The 18,035-nt window shown below is 47.6% G+C and overlaps 29 non-coding genes across 29 annotated transcripts; all 29 read right to left on the reverse strand.

Moving 5' to 3' along the window:
- Positions 1-144: 144 nt before the first annotated feature.
- On the reverse strand, positions 145-308 carry LOC137882670 (U1 spliceosomal RNA). The gene has a single exon (XR_011104097.1). It is a non-coding gene; the product is annotated as a U1 spliceosomal RNA (small nuclear RNA).
- A 673-nt stretch (positions 309-981) lies between these two features.
- On the reverse strand, positions 982-1,172 carry LOC137882949 (U2 spliceosomal RNA). The gene has a single exon (XR_011104365.1). It is a non-coding gene; the product is annotated as a U2 spliceosomal RNA (small nuclear RNA).
- A 178-nt stretch (positions 1,173-1,350) lies between these two features.
- On the reverse strand, positions 1,351-1,466 carry LOC137883081 (U5 spliceosomal RNA). Its single transcript, XR_011104479.1, has one exon. It is a non-coding gene; the product is annotated as a U5 spliceosomal RNA (small nuclear RNA).
- A 496-nt stretch (positions 1,467-1,962) lies between these two features.
- Positions 1,963-2,125, reverse strand: LOC137882805 (U1 spliceosomal RNA). Its single transcript, XR_011104228.1, has one exon. It is a non-coding gene; the product is annotated as a U1 spliceosomal RNA (small nuclear RNA).
- A 673-nt stretch (positions 2,126-2,798) lies between these two features.
- On the reverse strand, positions 2,799-2,989 carry LOC137882860 (U2 spliceosomal RNA). Its single transcript, XR_011104280.1, has one exon. It is a non-coding gene; the product is annotated as a U2 spliceosomal RNA (small nuclear RNA).
- Positions 2,990-3,167: 178 nt separating this feature from the next.
- Positions 3,168-3,282, reverse strand: LOC137882548 (U5 spliceosomal RNA). Its single transcript, XR_011103983.1, has one exon. It is a non-coding gene; the product is annotated as a U5 spliceosomal RNA (small nuclear RNA).
- A 496-nt stretch (positions 3,283-3,778) lies between these two features.
- On the reverse strand, positions 3,779-3,942 carry LOC137882705 (U1 spliceosomal RNA). The gene has a single exon (XR_011104131.1). It is a non-coding gene; the product is annotated as a U1 spliceosomal RNA (small nuclear RNA).
- Positions 3,943-4,615: 673 nt separating this feature from the next.
- Positions 4,616-4,806, reverse strand: LOC137882950 (U2 spliceosomal RNA). The gene has a single exon (XR_011104366.1). It is a non-coding gene; the product is annotated as a U2 spliceosomal RNA (small nuclear RNA).
- A 178-nt stretch (positions 4,807-4,984) lies between these two features.
- LOC137882605 (U5 spliceosomal RNA) lies at positions 4,985-5,099 on the reverse strand. The gene has a single exon (XR_011104037.1). It is a non-coding gene; the product is annotated as a U5 spliceosomal RNA (small nuclear RNA).
- Positions 5,100-5,595: 496 nt separating this feature from the next.
- LOC137882730 (U1 spliceosomal RNA) lies at positions 5,596-5,759 on the reverse strand. The gene has a single exon (XR_011104155.1). It is a non-coding gene; the product is annotated as a U1 spliceosomal RNA (small nuclear RNA).
- Positions 5,760-6,432: 673 nt separating this feature from the next.
- On the reverse strand, positions 6,433-6,623 carry LOC137882861 (U2 spliceosomal RNA). Its single transcript, XR_011104281.1, has one exon. It is a non-coding gene; the product is annotated as a U2 spliceosomal RNA (small nuclear RNA).
- Positions 6,624-6,801: 178 nt separating this feature from the next.
- Positions 6,802-6,916, reverse strand: LOC137882606 (U5 spliceosomal RNA). Its single transcript, XR_011104038.1, has one exon. It is a non-coding gene; the product is annotated as a U5 spliceosomal RNA (small nuclear RNA).
- Positions 6,917-7,412: 496 nt separating this feature from the next.
- Positions 7,413-7,576, reverse strand: LOC137882671 (U1 spliceosomal RNA). The gene has a single exon (XR_011104098.1). It is a non-coding gene; the product is annotated as a U1 spliceosomal RNA (small nuclear RNA).
- Positions 7,577-8,249: 673 nt separating this feature from the next.
- LOC137882952 (U2 spliceosomal RNA) lies at positions 8,250-8,440 on the reverse strand. Its single transcript, XR_011104368.1, has one exon. It is a non-coding gene; the product is annotated as a U2 spliceosomal RNA (small nuclear RNA).
- Positions 8,441-8,621: 181 nt separating this feature from the next.
- LOC137882640 (U5 spliceosomal RNA) lies at positions 8,622-8,733 on the reverse strand. The gene has a single exon (XR_011104070.1). It is a non-coding gene; the product is annotated as a U5 spliceosomal RNA (small nuclear RNA).
- A 496-nt stretch (positions 8,734-9,229) lies between these two features.
- On the reverse strand, positions 9,230-9,393 carry LOC137883045 (U1 spliceosomal RNA). Its single transcript, XR_011104456.1, has one exon. It is a non-coding gene; the product is annotated as a U1 spliceosomal RNA (small nuclear RNA).
- Positions 9,394-10,066: 673 nt separating this feature from the next.
- On the reverse strand, positions 10,067-10,257 carry LOC137882862 (U2 spliceosomal RNA). Its single transcript, XR_011104282.1, has one exon. It is a non-coding gene; the product is annotated as a U2 spliceosomal RNA (small nuclear RNA).
- Positions 10,258-10,436: 179 nt separating this feature from the next.
- LOC137883111 (U5 spliceosomal RNA) lies at positions 10,437-10,551 on the reverse strand. The gene has a single exon (XR_011104507.1). It is a non-coding gene; the product is annotated as a U5 spliceosomal RNA (small nuclear RNA).
- Positions 10,552-11,047: 496 nt separating this feature from the next.
- Positions 11,048-11,211, reverse strand: LOC137883057 (U1 spliceosomal RNA). Its single transcript, XR_011104463.1, has one exon. It is a non-coding gene; the product is annotated as a U1 spliceosomal RNA (small nuclear RNA).
- A 673-nt stretch (positions 11,212-11,884) lies between these two features.
- On the reverse strand, positions 11,885-12,075 carry LOC137882898 (U2 spliceosomal RNA). Its single transcript, XR_011104317.1, has one exon. It is a non-coding gene; the product is annotated as a U2 spliceosomal RNA (small nuclear RNA).
- Positions 12,076-12,317: 242 nt separating this feature from the next.
- On the reverse strand, positions 12,318-12,432 carry LOC137882566 (U5 spliceosomal RNA). The gene has a single exon (XR_011103999.1). It is a non-coding gene; the product is annotated as a U5 spliceosomal RNA (small nuclear RNA).
- A 496-nt stretch (positions 12,433-12,928) lies between these two features.
- On the reverse strand, positions 12,929-13,092 carry LOC137882773 (U1 spliceosomal RNA). The gene has a single exon (XR_011104197.1). It is a non-coding gene; the product is annotated as a U1 spliceosomal RNA (small nuclear RNA).
- A 723-nt stretch (positions 13,093-13,815) lies between these two features.
- LOC137882818 (U1 spliceosomal RNA) lies at positions 13,816-13,978 on the reverse strand. The gene has a single exon (XR_011104241.1). It is a non-coding gene; the product is annotated as a U1 spliceosomal RNA (small nuclear RNA).
- A 673-nt stretch (positions 13,979-14,651) lies between these two features.
- On the reverse strand, positions 14,652-14,842 carry LOC137882863 (U2 spliceosomal RNA). The gene has a single exon (XR_011104283.1). It is a non-coding gene; the product is annotated as a U2 spliceosomal RNA (small nuclear RNA).
- Positions 14,843-15,021: 179 nt separating this feature from the next.
- On the reverse strand, positions 15,022-15,136 carry LOC137882567 (U5 spliceosomal RNA). Its single transcript, XR_011104000.1, has one exon. It is a non-coding gene; the product is annotated as a U5 spliceosomal RNA (small nuclear RNA).
- A 496-nt stretch (positions 15,137-15,632) lies between these two features.
- LOC137882789 (U1 spliceosomal RNA) lies at positions 15,633-15,796 on the reverse strand. Its single transcript, XR_011104212.1, has one exon. It is a non-coding gene; the product is annotated as a U1 spliceosomal RNA (small nuclear RNA).
- A 673-nt stretch (positions 15,797-16,469) lies between these two features.
- On the reverse strand, positions 16,470-16,660 carry LOC137883015 (U2 spliceosomal RNA). The gene has a single exon (XR_011104427.1). It is a non-coding gene; the product is annotated as a U2 spliceosomal RNA (small nuclear RNA).
- A 178-nt stretch (positions 16,661-16,838) lies between these two features.
- LOC137882588 (U5 spliceosomal RNA) lies at positions 16,839-16,953 on the reverse strand. The gene has a single exon (XR_011104020.1). It is a non-coding gene; the product is annotated as a U5 spliceosomal RNA (small nuclear RNA).
- A 496-nt stretch (positions 16,954-17,449) lies between these two features.
- On the reverse strand, positions 17,450-17,613 carry LOC137882719 (U1 spliceosomal RNA). Its single transcript, XR_011104144.1, has one exon. It is a non-coding gene; the product is annotated as a U1 spliceosomal RNA (small nuclear RNA).
- Positions 17,614-18,035: the final 422 nt, after the last annotated feature.

Genomic DNA, 18,035 nt, shown 5'->3' on the forward strand with positions numbered 1-18,035 from the left:
AAGCACCATGGTCTAGTTAAGGACATCTTTCTTCATTTTCACAAACGCCCAGGACTCGGCTACAGGAATCGGCAAGCGGAATAGCAGCATGTTGAGGTCCTTGTCCGTCTACCAACCGGGTGATATTTTTTTCAACTTAAAAATCAGGGGAGAGCGCGAACGCAGTCCCCCACTACCAGAAATTATGCAGTCGAGATTCCCACATTTGGGGAATTCGCAGTGGTCAGCACAACCGGAGTGCAATGGTTGAGCATCGCCCTGGGTGAACCACCTTCTTGATCATGGTATCTTCCCTGCCAGGTAAGTATGAGTTGGAAGACACAGAGACAGGGGTGGCATTCCCAGACACAGTACTCTGGATGACGGTTCCCAGATGGCATAATCCCAGAGTCAGCATTAGCTTCCCTTGGCAAGCTGTTTCTGCTTCTGAGAAAGCAAACACAGCCCAGCAACCAAACGAAAATCTAAGCATGCTAACAATGGAAGGATCTTCGGAACACATTTCTCCCACAAAGAAGGGAAAATATCGGTGAGGAGAACACGCAATCATTTTAGGCCCATCCAAAAAGCCACACCCACTTCTCTCGGCAAACCCGGGCAATTTGCATTACTCAACACACAGCTTCACAGCATACAACAGACACTGCTGCACAGCTACGCTTGCACTTTTCTGGACAATCTGCAAACGAAATAGAGCCTACAAAATGACATCACCCACAATCTGACTCGGAGGACGGAAATTAGCATTCAGAGCTGGAAATTTCCCCAAGCAGTCAGGGCTGATGTATACAGTGATTTGAGGCTGGGAGCACAGTGTTGTTCCACAAAGGGCCTCGGTAAGGAGTAAACAGGGCCTTTGTTTGCCACAAGTCCCGGCCTTGAAGACAGACAGCGACTGTGACTCGCGTCGTTCATTTCAGAGTCAAATCAATCAACAGACTGATCCATTTAGATTGGTGTTTGGTTGTCCACAAGGCATTTAAAGAGTGCACCGTTCCAGGCAATGCTGCAATACCGGGTCAATGCGTGGAGTGAACGGAGCAAGCCCCTTTTTCATCTCCCAATGCTAAAAATCTGCTTAATACATTATCCTCATATAGAGGACATATCAGATATTAAACTGATAAGAACAGATACTACACTTGATCTTAGCCAAAAGGCCGAGAAGCGATGAGCCCCAACTGTTTGCTTCCTGAGGCAATCTCCTGACACATTTCTCCCTTGTCGTGGTGCAGTTCATTCAATGGGTCATGGCAGTGGCTGCTGCTTTGCACACCCGTCCAAACCCTCCATAGTCAAGCACTCTGGTCTAGTTAAGGACAGCTGTCTTTCTTTTCACAAGTGTACAAGTCTCAGCCAAACGGCAAAGCCTGCCAAAAATAGGTTTAACTCATTGGTGTTCCTCTCCACGGAAGTCTTTAGTAAAAGGCGAAAGACTTGTGCGTTATGAAGAGAAACCAAAGTAAGTACAGCACTCTTGTCGAGAGCAGCTGAAGACCCTAGTCGTCCCAGTCAAAACGCTCATGGTAAGCCTGAGTTGACGTGCCCTGTTCCAAATCCAAAGCCACACCCCTGCCCACATCTTAAAGAGGGCAATATTCTCCAATGTACTATTTCCTTCCCTCCAATCAAAAGCACAAATCTCACTGTGTTGTTTTTTCTTCATTTCACTGTTGATTCAGAGCTGGAAATTTCCCCCAGCAGTCAGGGCTGATGTATACAGTGATTTGAGGCTGGCAGCACAGTCCTGGTGCAGTTCTTTCAATGGGGCATAGCAGTGGCTGCTGCTTGGCACACCTGTCCAAGCCCTCCATGGTCAAGCACCATGGTCTAGTTAAGGACATCTTTCTTCCTTTTCACAAACGCCCAGGACTCGGCTACAGGAATCGGCAAGCGGAATAGCAGCATGTTGAGGTCCATGTCCGTCTACCAACCGTGTGATATTTTTTTCAACTTAAAAATCAGGGGAGAGCGCGAACGCAGTCCCCCACTACCAGAAATTATGCAGTCGAGATTCCCACATTTGGGGAATTCGCAGTGGTCAGTGCAACCGAGTGCAATGGTTGAGCCTCGCCCTGGGTGAACCGCCTTCTTGATCATGGTATCTTCCCTGCCAGGTAAGTATGACCTAGAAGACACAAAGACAGGGGTGGCATTCCCAGACACAGTACTCTGGATGACGGTTCCCAGATGGCATAATCCCAGAGTCAGCATTAGCTTCCCTTGGCAAGCTGTTTCTGCTTCTGAGAAAGCAAACACAGCCCAGCAACCAAACGAAAATCTAAGCATGCTAACAATGGAAGGATCTTCGGAACACATTTCTCCCACAAAGAAGGGAAAATATCGGTGAGGAGAACACGCAATCATTTTAGGCCCATCCAAAAAGCCACACCCACTTCTCTCGGCAAACCCGGGCAATTTGCATTACTCAACACACAGCTTCACAGCATACAACAGACACTGCTGCACAGCTACGCTTGCACTTTTCTGGACAATCTGCAAACGAAATCGAGCCTACAAAATGACATCACCCACAATCTGACTCGGAGGACGGAAATTAGCATTCAGAGCTGGAAATTTCCCCAAGCAGTCAGGGCTGATGTATACAGTGATTTGAGGCTGGGAGCACAGTGTTGTTCCACAAAGGGCCTCGGTAAGGAGTAAACAGGGCCTTTGTTTGCCACAAGTCCCGGCCTTGAAGACAGACAGCGACTGTGACTCGCGTCGTTCATTTCAGAGTCAAATCAATCAACAGACTGATCCATTTAGATTGGTGTTTGGTTGTCAACGAGGCATTTAAAGAGTGCACCGTTCCCGGCAATGCTGCAATACCGGGTCAATGCGTGGAGTGAACGGAGCAAGCCCCTTTTTCATCTCCCAATGCTAAAAATCTGCTTAATACATTATCCTCATATAGAGGACATATCAGATATTAAACTGATAAGAACAGATACTACACTTGATCTTAGCCAAAAGGCCGAGAAGCGATGAGCCCCAACTGTTTGCTTCCTGAGGCAACCTCCTGACACATTTCTCCCTTGTCGTGGTGCAGTTCATTCAATGGGTCATGGCAGTGGCTGCTGCTTTGCACACCCGTCCAAACCCTCCATAGTCAAGCACCTTGGTCTAGTTAAGGACAGCTGTTTTTCTTTTCACAAGTGTACAAGGCTCAGCCAAACGGCAAAGCCTGCCAAAATAGGTTTAACTCATTGGTGTTCCTCTCCACGGAAGTCTTTAGTAAAAGGCGAAAGACTTGTGCGTTATGAAGAGAAACCAAAGTAAGTACAGCACTCTCGTCGAGAGCAGCTGAAGACCCTAGTCGTCCCAGTCAAAACGCTCATGGTAAGCCTGAGTTGACGTGCCCTGTTCCAAATCCAAAGCCACACCCCTGCCCACATCTTAAAGAGGGCAATATTCTCCAATGTACTATTTCCTTCCCTCCAATCAAAAGAACAAATCTCACTGTTTTATTTTTTCTTCAATTCACTGTTGATTCAGAGCTGGAAATTTCCCCCAGCAATCAGGGCTGATGTATACAGTGATTTGAGGCTGGGAGCACAGTCCTGGTGCAGTTCTTTCAATGGGGCATAGCAGTGGCTGCTGCTTGGCACACCTGTCCAAGCCCTCCATGGTCAAGCACCATGGTCTAGTTAAGGACATCTTTCTTCCTTTTCACAAACGCCCAGGACTCGGCTACAGGAATCGGCAAGCCGAATAGCAGCATGTTGAGGTTGATGTCCGTCTACCAACCGTGTGATATTTTTTTCAACTTAAAAATCAGGGGAGAGCGCGAACGCAGTCCCCCACTACCAGAAATTATGCAGTTGAGATTCCCACATTTGGGGAATTCGCAGTGGTCAGCACAACCGGAGTGCAATGGTTGAGCCTCGCCCTGGGTGAACCACCTTCTTGATCATGGTATCTTCCCTGCCAGGTAAGTATGAGTTGGAAGACACAGAGACAGGGGTGGCATTCCCAGACACAGTACTCTGGATGACGGTTCCCAGATGGCATAATCCCAGAGTCAGCATTAGCTTCCCTTGGCAAGCTGTTTCTGCTTCTGAGAAAGCAAACACAGCCCAGCAACCAAACGAAAATCTAAGCATGCTAACAATGGAAGGATCTTCGGAACACATTTCTCCCACAAAAAAGGGAAAATATCGGTGAGGAGAACACGCAATCATTTTAGGCCCATCCAAAAAGCCACACCCACTTCTCTCGGCAAACCCGGGCAATTTGCATTACTCAACACACAGCTTCACAGCATACAACAGACACTGCTGCACAGCTACGCTTGCACTTTTCTGGACAATCTGCAAACGAAATAGAGCCTACAAAATGACATCACCCACAATCTGACTCGGAGGACGGAAATTAGCATTCAGAGCTGGAAATTTCCCCAAGCAGTCAGGGCTGATGTATACAGTGATTTGAGGCTGGGAGCACAGTGTTGTTCCACAAAGGGCCTCGGTAAGGAGTAAACAGGGCCTTTGTTTGCCACAAGTCCCGGCCTTGAAGACAGACAGCGACTGTGACTCGCGTCGTTCATTTCAGAGTCAAATCAATCAACAGACTGATCCATTTAGATTGGTGTTTGGTTGTCCACAAGGCATTTAAAGAGTGCACCGTTCCAGGCAATGCTGCAATACCGGGTCAATGCGTGGAGTGAACGGAGCAAGCCCCTTTTTCATCTCCCAATGCTAAAAATCTGCTTAATACATTATCCTCATATAGAGGACATATCAGATATTAAACTGATAAGAACAGATACTACACTTGATCTTAGCCAAAAGGCCGAGAAGCGATGAGCCCCAACTGTTTGCTTCCTGAGGCAACCTCCTGACACATTTCTCCCTTGTCGTGGTGCAGTTCATTCAATGGGTCATGGCAGTGGCTGCTGCTTTGCACACCCGTCCAAACCCTCCATAGTCGAGCACCTTGGTCTAATTAAGGACAGCTGTTTTTCTTTTCACAAGTGTACAAGGCTCAGCCAAACGGCAAAGCCTGCCAAAATAGGTTTAACTCATTGGTGTTCCTCTCCACGGAAGTCTTTAATAAAAGGCGAAAGACTTGTGCGTTATGAAGAGAAACCAAAGTAAGTACAGCACTCTTGTCGAGAGCAGCTGAAGACCCTAGTCGTCCCAGTCAAAATGCTCATGGTAAACCTGAGTTGACGTGCCCTGTTCCAAATCCAAAGCCACACCCCTGCCCACATCTTAAAGAGGGCAATATTCTCCAATGTACTATTTCCTTCCCTCCATTCAAAAGCACAAATCTCGCTGTGTTATTTTTTCTTCATTTCACTGTTGATTCAGAGCTGGAAATTTCCCCCAGCAGTCAGGGCTGATGTATACAGTGATTTGAGGCTGGCAGCACAGTCCTGGTGCAGTTCTTTCAATGGGGCATAGCAGTGGCTGCTGCTTGGCACACCTGTCCAAGCTCTTCATGGTCAAGCACCATGGTCTAGTTAAGGACATCTTTCTTCCTTTTCACAAACGCCCAGGACTCGGCTACAGGAATCGGCAAGCCGAATGGCAGCATGTTGAGGTCCATGTCCGTCTACCAACCGGGTGATATTTTTTTCAACTTAAAAATCAGGGGAGAGCGCGAACGCAGTCCCCCACTACCAGAAATTATGCAGTTGAGATTCCCACGTTTGGGGAATTCGCAGTGGTCAGCACAACCGGAGTGCAATGGTTGAGCCTCGCCCTGGGTGAACCACCTTCTTGATCATGGCATCTTCCCTGCCAGGTAAGTATGAGTTGGAAGACACAGAGACAGGGGTGGCATTCCCAGACACAGTACTCTGGATGACGGTTCCCAGATGGCATAATCCCAGAGTCAGCATTAGCTTCCCTTGGCAAGCTGTTTCTGCTTCTGAGAAAGCAAACACAGCCCAGCAACCAAACGAAAATCTAAGCATGCTAACAATGGAAGGATCTTCGGAACACATTTCTCCCACAAAGAAGGGAAAATATCGGTGAGGAGAACACGCAATCATTTTAGGCCCATCCAAAAAGCCACACCCACTTCTCTCGGCAAACCCGGGCAATTTGCATTACTCAACACACAGCTTCACAGCATACAACAGACACTGCTGCACAGCTACGCTTGCACTTTTCTGGACAATCTGCAAACGAAATAGAGCCTACAAAATGACATCACCCACAATCTGACTCGGAGGACGGAAATTAGCATTCAGAGCTGGAAATTTCCCCAAGCAGTCAGGGCTGATGTATACAGTGATTTGAGGCTGGGAGCACAGTGTTGTTCCACAAAGGGCCTCGGTAAGGAGTAAACAGGGCCTTTGTTTGCCACAAGTCCCGGCCTTGAAGACAGACAGCGACTGTGACTCGCGTCGTTCATTTCAGAGTCAAATCAATCAACAGACTGATCCATTTAGATTGGTGTTTGGTTGTCCACAAGGCATTTAAAGAGTGCACCGTTCCCGGCAATGCTGCAATACCGGGTCAATGCGTGGAGTGAACGGAGCAAGCCCCTTTTTCATCTCCCAATGCTAAAAATCTGCTTAATACATTATCCTCATATAGAGGACATATCAGATATTAAACTGATAAGAACAGATACTACACTTGATCTTAGCCAAAAGGCCGAGAAGCGATGAGCCCCAACTGTTTGCTTCCTGAGGCAACCTCCTGACGCATTTCTCCCTTGTCGTGGTGCAGTTCATTCAATGGGTCATGGCAGTGGCTGCTGCTTTGCACACCCGTCCAAACCCTCCATAGTCAAGCACCTTGGTCTAATTAAGGACAGCTGTTTTTCTTTTCACAAGTGTACAAGGCTCAGCCAAACGGCAAAGCCTGCCAAAATAGGTTTAACTCATTGGTGTTCCTCTCCACGGAAGTCTTTAATAAAAGGCGAAAGACTTGTGCGTTATGAAGAGAAACCAAAGTAAGTACAGCACTCTTGTCGAGAGCAGCTGAAGACCCTAGTCGTCCCAGTCAAAACGCTCATAGTAAGCCTGAGTTGACGTGCCCTGTTCCAAATCCAAAGCCACACCCCTACCCACATCTTAAAGAGGGCAATATTCTCCAATGTACTATTTCCTTCCCTCCATTCAAAAGCACAAATCTCACTGTGTTATTTTTTCTTCATTTCACTGTTGATTCAGAGCTGGAAATTTCCCCCAGCAGTCAGGGCTGATGTATACAGTGATTTGAGGCTGGCAGCACAGTCCTGGTGCAGTTCTTTCAATGGGGCATAGCAGTGGCTGCTGCTTGGCACACCTGTCCAAGCCCTTCATGGTCAAGCACCATGGTCTAGTTAAGGACATCTTTCTTCATTTTCACAAACGCCCAGGACTCGGCTACAGGAATCGGCAAGCGGAATAGCAGCATGTTGAGGTCCATGTCCGTCTACCAACCGGGTGATATTTTTTTCAACTTAAAAATCAGGGGAGAGCGCGAACGCAGTCCCCCACTACCAGAAATTATGCAGTCGAGATTCCCACATTTGGGGAATTCGCAGTGGTCAGCACAACCGGAGTGCAATGGTTGAGCATCGCCCTGGGTGAACCACCTTCTTGATCATGGTATCTTCCCTGCCAGGTAAGTATGAGTTGGAAGACACAGAGACAGGGGTGGCATTCCCAGACACAGTACTCTGGATGACGGTTCCCAGATGGCATAATCCCAGAGTCAGCATTAGCTTCCCTTGGCAAGCTGTTTCTGCTTCTGAGAAAGCAAACACAGCCCAGCAACCAAACGAAAATCTAAGCATGCTAACAATGGAAGGATCTTCGGAACACATTTCTCCCACAAAGAAGGGAAAATATCGGTGAGGAGAACACGCAATCATTTTAGGCCCATCCAAAAAGCCACACCCACTTCTCTCGGCAAACCCGGGCAATTTGCATTACTCAACACACAGCTTCACAGCATACAACAGACACTGCTGCACAGCTACGCTTGCACTTTTCTGGACAATCTGCAAACGAAATAGAGCCTACAAAATGACATCACCCACAATCTGACTCGGAGGACGGAAATTAGCATTCAGAGCTGGAAATTTCCCCAAGCAGTCAGGGCTGATGTATACAGTGATTTGAGGCTGGGAGCACAGTGTTGTTCCACAAAGGGCCTCGGTAAGGAGTAAACAGGGCCTTTGTTTGCCACAAGTCCCGGCCTTGAAGACAGACAGCGACTGTGACTCGCGTCGTTCATTTCAGAGTCAAATCAATCAACAGACTGATCCATTTAGATTGGTGTTTGGTTGTCCACAAGGCATTTAAAGAGTGCACCGTTCCAGGCAATGCTGCAATACCGGGTCAATGCGTGGAGTGAACGGAGCAAGCCCCTTTTTCATCTCCCAATGCTAAAAATCTGCTTAATACATTATCCTCATATAGAGGACATATCAGATATTAAACTGATAAGAACAGATACTACACTTGATCTTAGCCAAAAGGCCGAGAAGCGATGAGCCCCAACTGTTTGCTTCCTGAGGCAATCTCCTGACACATTTCTCCCTTGTCGTGGTGCAGTTCATTCAATGGGTCATGGCAGTGGCTGCTGCTTTGCACACCCGTCCAAACCCTCCATAGTCAAGCACCTTGGTCTAGTTAAGGACAGCTGTCTTTCTTTTCACAAGTGTACAAGTCTCAGCCAAACGGCAAAGCTTGCCAAAAGTAGCTTTAACTTATTGGTTTCCTCTCCACGGAAGTCTTTAGTAAAAGGCGAAAGACTTGTGCGTTATGAAGAGAAACCAAAGTAAGTACAGCACTCTTGTCGAGAGCAGCTGAAGACCCTAGTCGTCCCAGTCAAAACGCTCATGGTAAGCCTGAGTTGACGTGCCCTGTTCCAAATCCAAAGCCACACCCCTGCCCACATCTTAAAGAGGGCAATATTCTCCAATGTACTAATTCCTTCCCTCCAATCAAAAGCACAAATCTCGCTGTGTTATTTTTTCTTCATTTCAATGTTGATTCAGAGCTGGAAATTTCCCCCAGCAATCAGATCTGATGTATACAGTGATTTGAGGCTGGGAGCACAGTCCTGGTGCAGTTCTTTCAATGGGGCATAGCAGTGGCTGCTGCTTGGCACACCTGTCCAAGCCCTCCATGGTCAAGCACCATGGTCTAGTTAAGGACATCTTTCTTCCTTTTCACAAACGCCCAGGACTCGGCTACTGGAATCGGCAAGCGGAATAGCAGCATGTTGAGGTCCATGTCCGTCTACCAACCGAGTGATAATTTTTTCAACTTAAAAATCAGGGGAGAGCGCGAACGCAGTCCCCCACTACCAGAAATTATGCAGTCGAGATTCCCACATTTGGGGAATTCGCAGTGGTCAGCACAACCGGAGTGCAATGGTTGAGCCTCGCCCTGGGTGAACCACCTTCTTGATCATGGTATCTTCCCTGCCAGGTAAGTATGAGTTGGAAGACACAGAGACAGGGGTGGCATTCCCAGACACAGTACTCTGGATGACGGTTCCCAGATGGCATAATCCCAGAGTCAGCATTAGCTTCCCTTGGCAAGCTGTTTCTGCTTCTGAGAAAGCAAACACAGCCCAGCAACCAAACGAAAATCTAAGCATGCTAACAATGGAAGGATCTTCGGAACACATTTCTCCCACAAAGAAGGGAAAATATCGGTGAGGAGAACACGCAATCATTTTAGGCCCATCCAAAAAGCCACACCCACTTCTCTCGGCAAACCCGGGCAATTTGCATTACTCAACACACAGCTTCACAGCATACAACAGACACTGCTGCACAGCTACGCTTGCACTTTTCTGGACAATCTGCAAACGAAATAGAGCCTACAAAATGACATCACCCACAATCTGACTCGGAGGACGGAAATTAGCATTCAGAGCTGGAAATTTCCTCAAGCAGTCAGGGCTGATGTATACAGTGATTTGAGGCTGGGAGCACAGTGTTGTTCCACAAAGGGCCTCGGTAAGGAGTAAACAGGGCCTTTGTTTGCCACAAGTCCCGGCCTTGAAGACAGACAGCGACTGTGACTCGCGTCGTTCATTTCAGAGTCAAATCAATCAACAGACTGATCCATTTAGATTGGTGTTTGGTTGTCCACAAGGCATTTAAAGAGTGCACCGTTCCCGGCAATGCTGCAATACCGGGTCAATGCGTGGAGTGAACGGAGCAAGCCCCTTTTTCATCTCCCAATGCTAAAAATCTGCTTAATACATTATCCTCATATAGAGGACATATCAGATATTAAACTGATAAGAACAGATACTACACTTGATCTTAGCCAAAAGGCCGAGAAGCGATGAGCCCCAACTGTTTGCTTCCTGAGGCAACCTCCAGACACATTTCTCCCTTGTCGTGGTGCAGTTCATTCAATGGGTCATGGCAGTGGCTGCTGCTTTGCACACCCGTCCAAACCCTCCATAGTCAAGCACCTTGGTCTAGTTAAGGACAGCTGTCTTTCTTTTCACAAGTGTACAAGGCTCAGCCAAACGGCAAAGCCTGCCAAAAATAGGTTTAACTCATTGGTGTTCCTCTCCACGGAAGTCTTTAGTAAAAGGCGAAAGACTTGTGCGTTATGAAGAGAAACCAAAGTAAGTACAGCACTCTTGTCGAGAGCAGCTGAAGACCCTAGTCGTCCCAGTCAAAACGCTCATGGTAAGCCTGAGTTAAAGTGCCCTGTTCCAAATCCAAAGCCACACCCCTGCCCACATCTTAAAGAGGGCAATATTCTCCAATGTACTATTTCCTTCCCTCCAATCAAAAGCACAAATCTCACTGTGTTATTTTTTCTTCATTTCACTGTTGATTCAGAGCTGGAAATTTCCCCCAGCAGTCAGGGCTGATGTATACAGTGATTTGAGGCTGGGAGCACAGTCCTGGTGCAGTTCTTTCAATGGGGCATAGCAGTGGCTGCTGCTTGGCACACCTGTCCAAGCCCTCCATGGTCAAGCACCATGGTCTAGTTAAGGACATCTTTCTTCCTTTTCACAAACGCCCAGGACTCGGCTACAGGAATCGGCAAGCGGAATAGCAGCATGTTGAGGTCCATGTCCGTCTACCAACCGTGTGATATTTTTTTCAACTTAAAAATCAGGGGAGAGCGCGAACGCAGTCCCCCACTACCAGAAATTATGCAGTCGAGATTCCCACATTTGGGGAATTCGCAGTGGTCAGCACAACCGGAGTGCAATGGTTGAGCCTCGCCCTGGGTGAACCACCTTCTTGATCATGGTATCTTCCCTGCCAGGTAAGTATGAGTTGGAAGACACAGAGACAGGGGTGGCATTCCCAGACACAGTACTCTGGATGACGGTTCCCAGATGGCATAATCCCAGAGTCAGCATTAGCTTCCCTTGGCAAGCTGTTTCTGATTCTGAGAAAGCAAACACAGCCCAGCAACCAAACGAAAATCTAAGCATGCTAACAATGGAAGGATCTTCGGAACACATTTCTCCCACAAAGAAGGGAAAATATCGGTGAGGAGAACACGCAATCATTTTAGGCCCATCCAAAAAGCCACACCCACTTCTCTCGGCAAACCCGGGCAATTTGCATTACTCAACACACAGCTTCACAGCATACAACAGACACTGCTGCACAGCTACGCTTGCACTTTTCTGGACAATCTGCAAACGAAATAGAGCCTACAAAATGACATCACCCACAATCTGACTCGGAGGACGGAAATTAGCATTCAGAGCTGGAAATTTCCCCAAGCAGTCAGGGCTGATGTATACAGTGATTTGAGGCTGGGAGCACAGTGTTGTTCCACAAAGGTCCTCGGTAAGGAGTAAACAGGGCCTTTGTTTGCCACAAGTCCCGGCCTTGAAGACAGACAGCGACTGTGACTCGCGTCGTTCATTTCAGAGTCAAATCAATCAACAGACTGATCCATTTAGATTGGTGTTTGGTTGTCCACAAGGCATTTAAAGAGTGCACCATTCCCGGCAATGCTGCAATACCGGGTCAATGCGTGGAGCGAACGGAGCAAGCCCCTTTTTCATCTCCCAATGCTAAAAATCTGCTTAATACATTATCCTCATATAGAGGACATATCAGATATTAAACTGATAAGAACAGATACTACACTTGATCTTAGCCAAAAGGCCGAGAAGCGATGAGCCCAAACTGTTTGCTTCCTGCGGCAACTTCCTGACACATTTCTCCCTTGTCGTGATGCACTTCATTCAATGGGTCATGGCAGAGAAACCAAAGTAAGTACAGCACTCCCATGTCGTGATGCAGTTCATTCAATGGGTCATGGCAGTGGCTGCTGCTTTGCACACCCGTCCAAACCCTCCATAGTCAAGCACCTTGGTCTAGTTAAGGACAGCTGTTTTTCTTTTCACAAGTGTCCATGGCTCAGCCAAACGGCAAAGCCTGTCAAAAATAGGTTTAACTCATTGGTGTTCCACTCCACGGAAGTCTTTAGTAAAAGGCGAAAGACTTGTGCGTTATGAAGAGAAACCAAAGTAAGTACAGCACTCTTGTCGAGAGCAGCTGAAGACCCTAGTCGTCCCAGTCAAAACGCTCATGGTAAGCCTGAGTTGACGTGCCCTGTTCCAAATCCAAAGCCACACCCCTGCCCACATCTTAAAGAGGGCAATATTCTCCAATGTACTATTTCCTTCCCTCCAATCAAAAGCACAAATCTCGCTGTGTTATTTTTTCTTCATTTCACTGTTGATTCAGAGCTGGAAATTTCCCCCAGCAGTCAGGGCTGATGTATACAGTGATTTGAGGCTGGGAGCACAGTCCTGGTGCAGTTCTTTCAATGGGGCATAGCAGTGGCTGCTGCTTGGCACACCTGTCCAAGCCCTCCATGGTCAAGCACCATGGTCTAGTTAAGGACATCTTTCTTCCTTTTCACAAACGCCCAGGACTCGGCTACAGGAATCGGCAAGCGGAATAGCAGCATGTTGAGGTCCATGTCCGTCTACCAACCGTGTGATATTTTTTTCAACTTAAAAATCAGGGGAGAGCGCGAACGCAGTCCCACACTACCAGAAATTATGCAGTTGAGATTCCCACATTTGGGGAATTCGCAGTGGTCAGCACAACCGGAGTGCAATGGTTGAGCCTCGCCCTGGGTGAACCACCTTCTTGATCATGGTATCTTCCCTGCCAGGTAAGTATAAGTTGGAAGACACAGAGACAGGGGTGGCATTCCCAGACACAGTACTCTGGATGACGGTTCCCAGATGGCATAATCCCAGAGTCAGCATTAGCTTCCCTTGGCAAGCTGTTTCTGCTTCTGAGAAAGCAAACACAGCCCAGCAACCAAACGAAAATCTAAGCATGCTAACAATGGAAGGATCTTCGGAACACATTTCTCCCACAAAGAAGGGAAAATATCGGTGAGGAGAACACGCAATCATTTTAGGCCCATCCAAAAAGCCACACCCACTTCTCTCGGCAAACCCGGGCAATTTGCATTACTCAACACACAGCTTCACAGCATACAACAGACACTGCTGCACAGCTACGCTTGCACTTTTCTGGACAATCTGCAAACGAAATAGAGCCTACAAAATGACATCACCCACAATCTGACTCGGAGGACGGAAATTAGCATTCAGAGCTGGAAATTTCCTCAAGCAGTCAGGGCTGATGTATACAGTGATTTGAGGCTGGGAGCACAGTCCTGGTGCAGTTCTTTCAATGGGGCATAGCAGTGGCTGCTGCTTGGCACACCTGTCCAAGCCCTCCATGGTCAAGCACAATGGTCTAGTTAAGGACATCTTTCTTCCTTTTCACAAACGCCCAGGACTCGGCTACAGGTATCGGCAAGCCGAATAGCAGCATGTTGAGGTCCATGTCCGTCTACCAACCGTGTGATATTTTTTTCAACTTAAAAATCAGGGGAGAGCGCGAATGCAGTCCCCCACTACCAGAAATTATGCAGTCGAGATTCCCACATTTGGGGAATTCGCAGTGGTCAGTGCAACCGAGTGCAATGGTTGAAGCTCGCCCTGGGTGAACCACCTTCTTGATCATGGTATCTTCCCTGCCAGGTAAGTATGAGCTAGAAGACACAAAGACAGGGGTGGCATTCCCAGACACAGTACTCTGGATGACGGTTCCCAAATGGCATAATCCCAGAGTCAGCATTAGCTTCCCTTGGCAAGCTGTTTCTGCTTCTGAGAAAGCAAACACAGCCCAGCAACCAAACGAAAATCTAAGCATGCTAACAATGGAAGGATCTTCGGAACACATTTCTCCCACAAAGAAGGGAAAATATCGGTGAGGAGAACACGCAATCATTTTAGGCCCATCCAAAAAGCCACACCCACTTCTCTCGGCAAACCCGGGCAATTTGCATTACTCAATACACAGCTTCACAGCATACAACAGACACTGCTGCACAGCTACGCTTGCACTTTTCTGGACAATCTGCAAACGAAATAGAGCCTACAAAATGACATCACCCACAATCTGACTCGGAGGACGGAAATTAGCATTCAGAGCTGGAAATTTCCCCAAGCAGTCAGGGCTGATGTATACAGTGATTTGAGGCTGGGAGCACAGTGTTGTTCCACAAAGGGCCTCGGTAAGGAGTAAACAGGGCCTTTGTTTGCCACAAGTCCCGGCCTTGAAGACAGACAGCGACTGTGACTCGCGTCGTTCATTTCAGAGTCAAATCAATCAACAGACTGATCCATTTAGATTGGTGTTTGGTTGTCCACAAGGCATTTAAAGAGTGCACCGTTCCCGGCAATGCTGCAATACCGGGTCAATGCGTGGAGTGAACGGAGCAAGCCCCTTTTTCATCTCCCAATGCTAAAAATCTGCTTAATACATTATCCTCATATAGAGGACATATCAGATATTAAACTGATAAGAACAGATACTACACTTGATCTTAGCCAAAAGGCCGAGAAGCGATGAGCCCCAACTGTTTGCTTCCTGAGGCAACTTCCTGACACATTTCTCCCTTGTCGTGGTGCAGTTCATTCAATGGGTCATGGCAGTGGCTGCTGCTTTGCACACCCGTCCAAACCCTCCATAGTCAAGCACCTTGGTCTAGTTAAGGACAGCTGTCTTTCTTTTCACAAGTGTCCATGGCTCAGCCAAACGGCAAAGCCTGTCAAAAATAGGTTTAACTCATTGGTGTTCCACTCCACGGAAGTCTTTAGTAAAAGGCGAAAGACTTGTGCGTTATGAAGAGAAACCAAAGTAAGTACAGCACTCTTGTCGAGAGCAGCTGAAGACCCTAGTCGTCCCAGTCAAAACGCTCATGGTAAGCCTGAGTTGACGTGCCCTGTTCCAAATCCAAAGCCACACCCCTGCCCACATCTTAAAGAGGGCAATATTCTCCAATGTACTATTTCCTTCCCTCCAATCAAAAGCACAAATCTCGCTGTGTTATTTTTTCTTCATTTCACTGTTGATTCAGAGCTGGAAATTTCCCCCAGCAGTCAGGGCTGATGTATACAGTGATTTGAGGCTGGGAGCACAGTCCTGGTGCAGTTCTTTCAATGGGGCATAGCAGTGGCTGCTGCTTGGCACACCTGTCCAAGCCCTCCATGGTCAAGCACCATGGTCTAGTTAAGGACATCTTTCTTCCTTTTCACAAACGCCCAGGACTCGGCTACAGGAATCGGCAAGCGGAATAGCAGCATGTTGAGGTCCATGTCCGTCTACCAACCGGGTGATATTTTTTTCAACTTAAAAATCAGGGGAGAGCGCGAACGCAGTCCCCCACTACCAGAAATTATGCAGTCGAGATTCCCACATTTGGGGAATTCGCAGTGGTCAGTGCAACCGGAGTGCAATAGTTGAAGCTCGCCCTGGGTGAACCACCTTCTTGATCATGGTATCTTCCCTGCCAGGTAAGTATGAGCTAGAAGACACAAAGACAGGGGTGGCATTCCCAGACACAGTACTCTGGATGACGGTTCCCAGATGGCATAATCCCAGAGTCAGCATTAGCTTCCCTTGGCAAGCTGTTTCTGCTTCTGAGAAAGCAAACACAGCCCAGCAACCAAACGAAAATCTAAGCATGCTAACAATGGAAGGATCTTCGCAACACATTTCTCCCACAAAGAAGGGAAAATATCGGTGAGGAGAACACGCAATCATTTTAGGCCCATCCAAAAAGCCACACCCACTTCTCTCGGCAAACCCGGGCAATTTGCATTACTCAATACACAGCTTCACAGCATACAACAGACACTGCTGCACAGCTACGCTTGCACTATTCTGGACAATCTGCAAACGAAATAGAGCCTACAAAATGACATCACCCACAATCTGACTCGGAGGACGGAAATTAGCATTCAGAGCTGGAAATTTCCCCAAGCAGTCAGGGCTGATGTATACAGTGATTTGAGGCTGGGAGCACAGTGTTGTTCCACAAAGGGCCTCGGTAAGGAGTAAACAGGGCCTTTGTTTGCCACAAGTCCCGGCCTTGAAGACAGACAGTGACTGTGACTCGCGTCGTTCATTTCAGAGTCAAATCAATCAACAGACTGATCCATTTAGATTGGTGTTTGGTTGTCCACAAGGCATTTAAAGAGTGCACCGTTCCCGGCAATGCTGCAATACCGGGTCAATGCGTGGAGTGAACGGAGCAAGCCCTTTTTTCATCTCCCAATGCTAACAATCTGCTTAATACATTATCCTCATATAGAGGACATATCAGATATTAAACTGATAAGAACAGATACTACACTTGATCTTAGCCAAAAGGCCGAGAAGCGATGAGCCCCAACTGTTTGCTTCCTGAGGCAACCTCCTAACACATTTCTCCCTTGTCGTGGTGCAGTTCATTCAATGGGTCATGGCAGTGGCTGCTGCTTTGCACACCCGTCCAAACCCTCCATAGTCAAGCACCTTGGTCTAGTTAAGGACAGCTGTCTTTCTTTTCACAAGTGTACAAGGCTCAGCCAAACGGCAAAGCCTGCCAAAATAGGTTTAACTCATTGGTGTTCCTCTCCACGGAAGTCTTTAGTAAAAGGCGAAAGACTTGTGCGTTATGAAGAGAAACCAAAGCAAGTACAGCACTCTTGTCGAGAGCAGCTGAAGACCCTAGTCGTCCCAGTCAAAACGCTCATGGTAAGCCTGAGTTGACGTGCCCTGTTCCAAATCCAAAGCCACACCCCTGCCCACATCTTAAAGAGGGCAATATTCTCCAATATACTATTTCCTTCCCTCCATTCAAAAGCACAAATCTCGCTGTGTTATTTTTTCTTCATTTCACTGTTGATTCAGAGCTGGAAATTTCCCCCAGCAGTCAGGGCTGATGTATACAGTGATTTGAGGCTGGGAGCACAGTCCTGGTGCAGTTCTTTCAATGGGGCATAGCAGTGGCTGCTGCTTGGCACACCTGTCCAAGCCCTCCATGGTCAAGCACCATGGTCTAGTTAAGGACATCTTTCTTCCTTTTCACAAACGCCCAGGACTCGGCTACAGGAATCGGCAAGCGGAATAGCAGCATGTTGAGGTCCATGTCCGTCTACCAACCGTGTGATATTTTTTTCAACTTAAAAATCAGGGGAGAGCGCGAACGCAGTCCCCCACTACCAGAAATTATGCAGCTGAGATTCCCACATTTGGGGAATTCGCAGTGGTCAGCACAACCGGAGTGCAATGGTTGAGCCTCGCCCTGGGTGAACCACCTTCTTGATCATGGTATCTTCCCTGCCAGGTAAGTATAAGTTGGAAGACACAGAGACAGGGGTGGCATTCCCAGACACAGTACTCTGGATGACGGTTCCCAGATGGCATAATCCCAGAGTCAGCATTAGCTTCCCTTGGCAAGCTGTTTCTGCTTCTGAGAAAGCAAACACAGCCCAGCAACCAAACGAAAATCTAAGCATGCTAACAATGGAAGGATCTTCGGAACACATTTCTCCCACAAAGAAGGGAAAATATCGGTGAGGAGAACACGCAATCATTTTAGGTCCATCCAAAAAGCCACACCCACTTCTCTCGGCAAACCCGGGCAATTTGCATTACTCAACACACAGCTTCACAGCATACAACAGACACTGCTGCACAGCTACGCTTGCACTTTTCTGGACAATCTGCAAACGAAATAGAGCCTACAAAATGACATCACCCACAATCTGACTCGG

The sequence above is a fragment of the Cebidichthys violaceus genome, unplaced genomic scaffold, assembly GCF_023349555.1.
Source record: "Cebidichthys violaceus isolate CVI_PGR_0920_01 unplaced genomic scaffold, fCebVio1.0.p SCAF_32, whole genome shotgun sequence".
Classification (NCBI taxonomy): Eukaryota; Metazoa; Chordata; class Actinopteri; order Perciformes; family Stichaeidae; genus Cebidichthys; species Cebidichthys violaceus.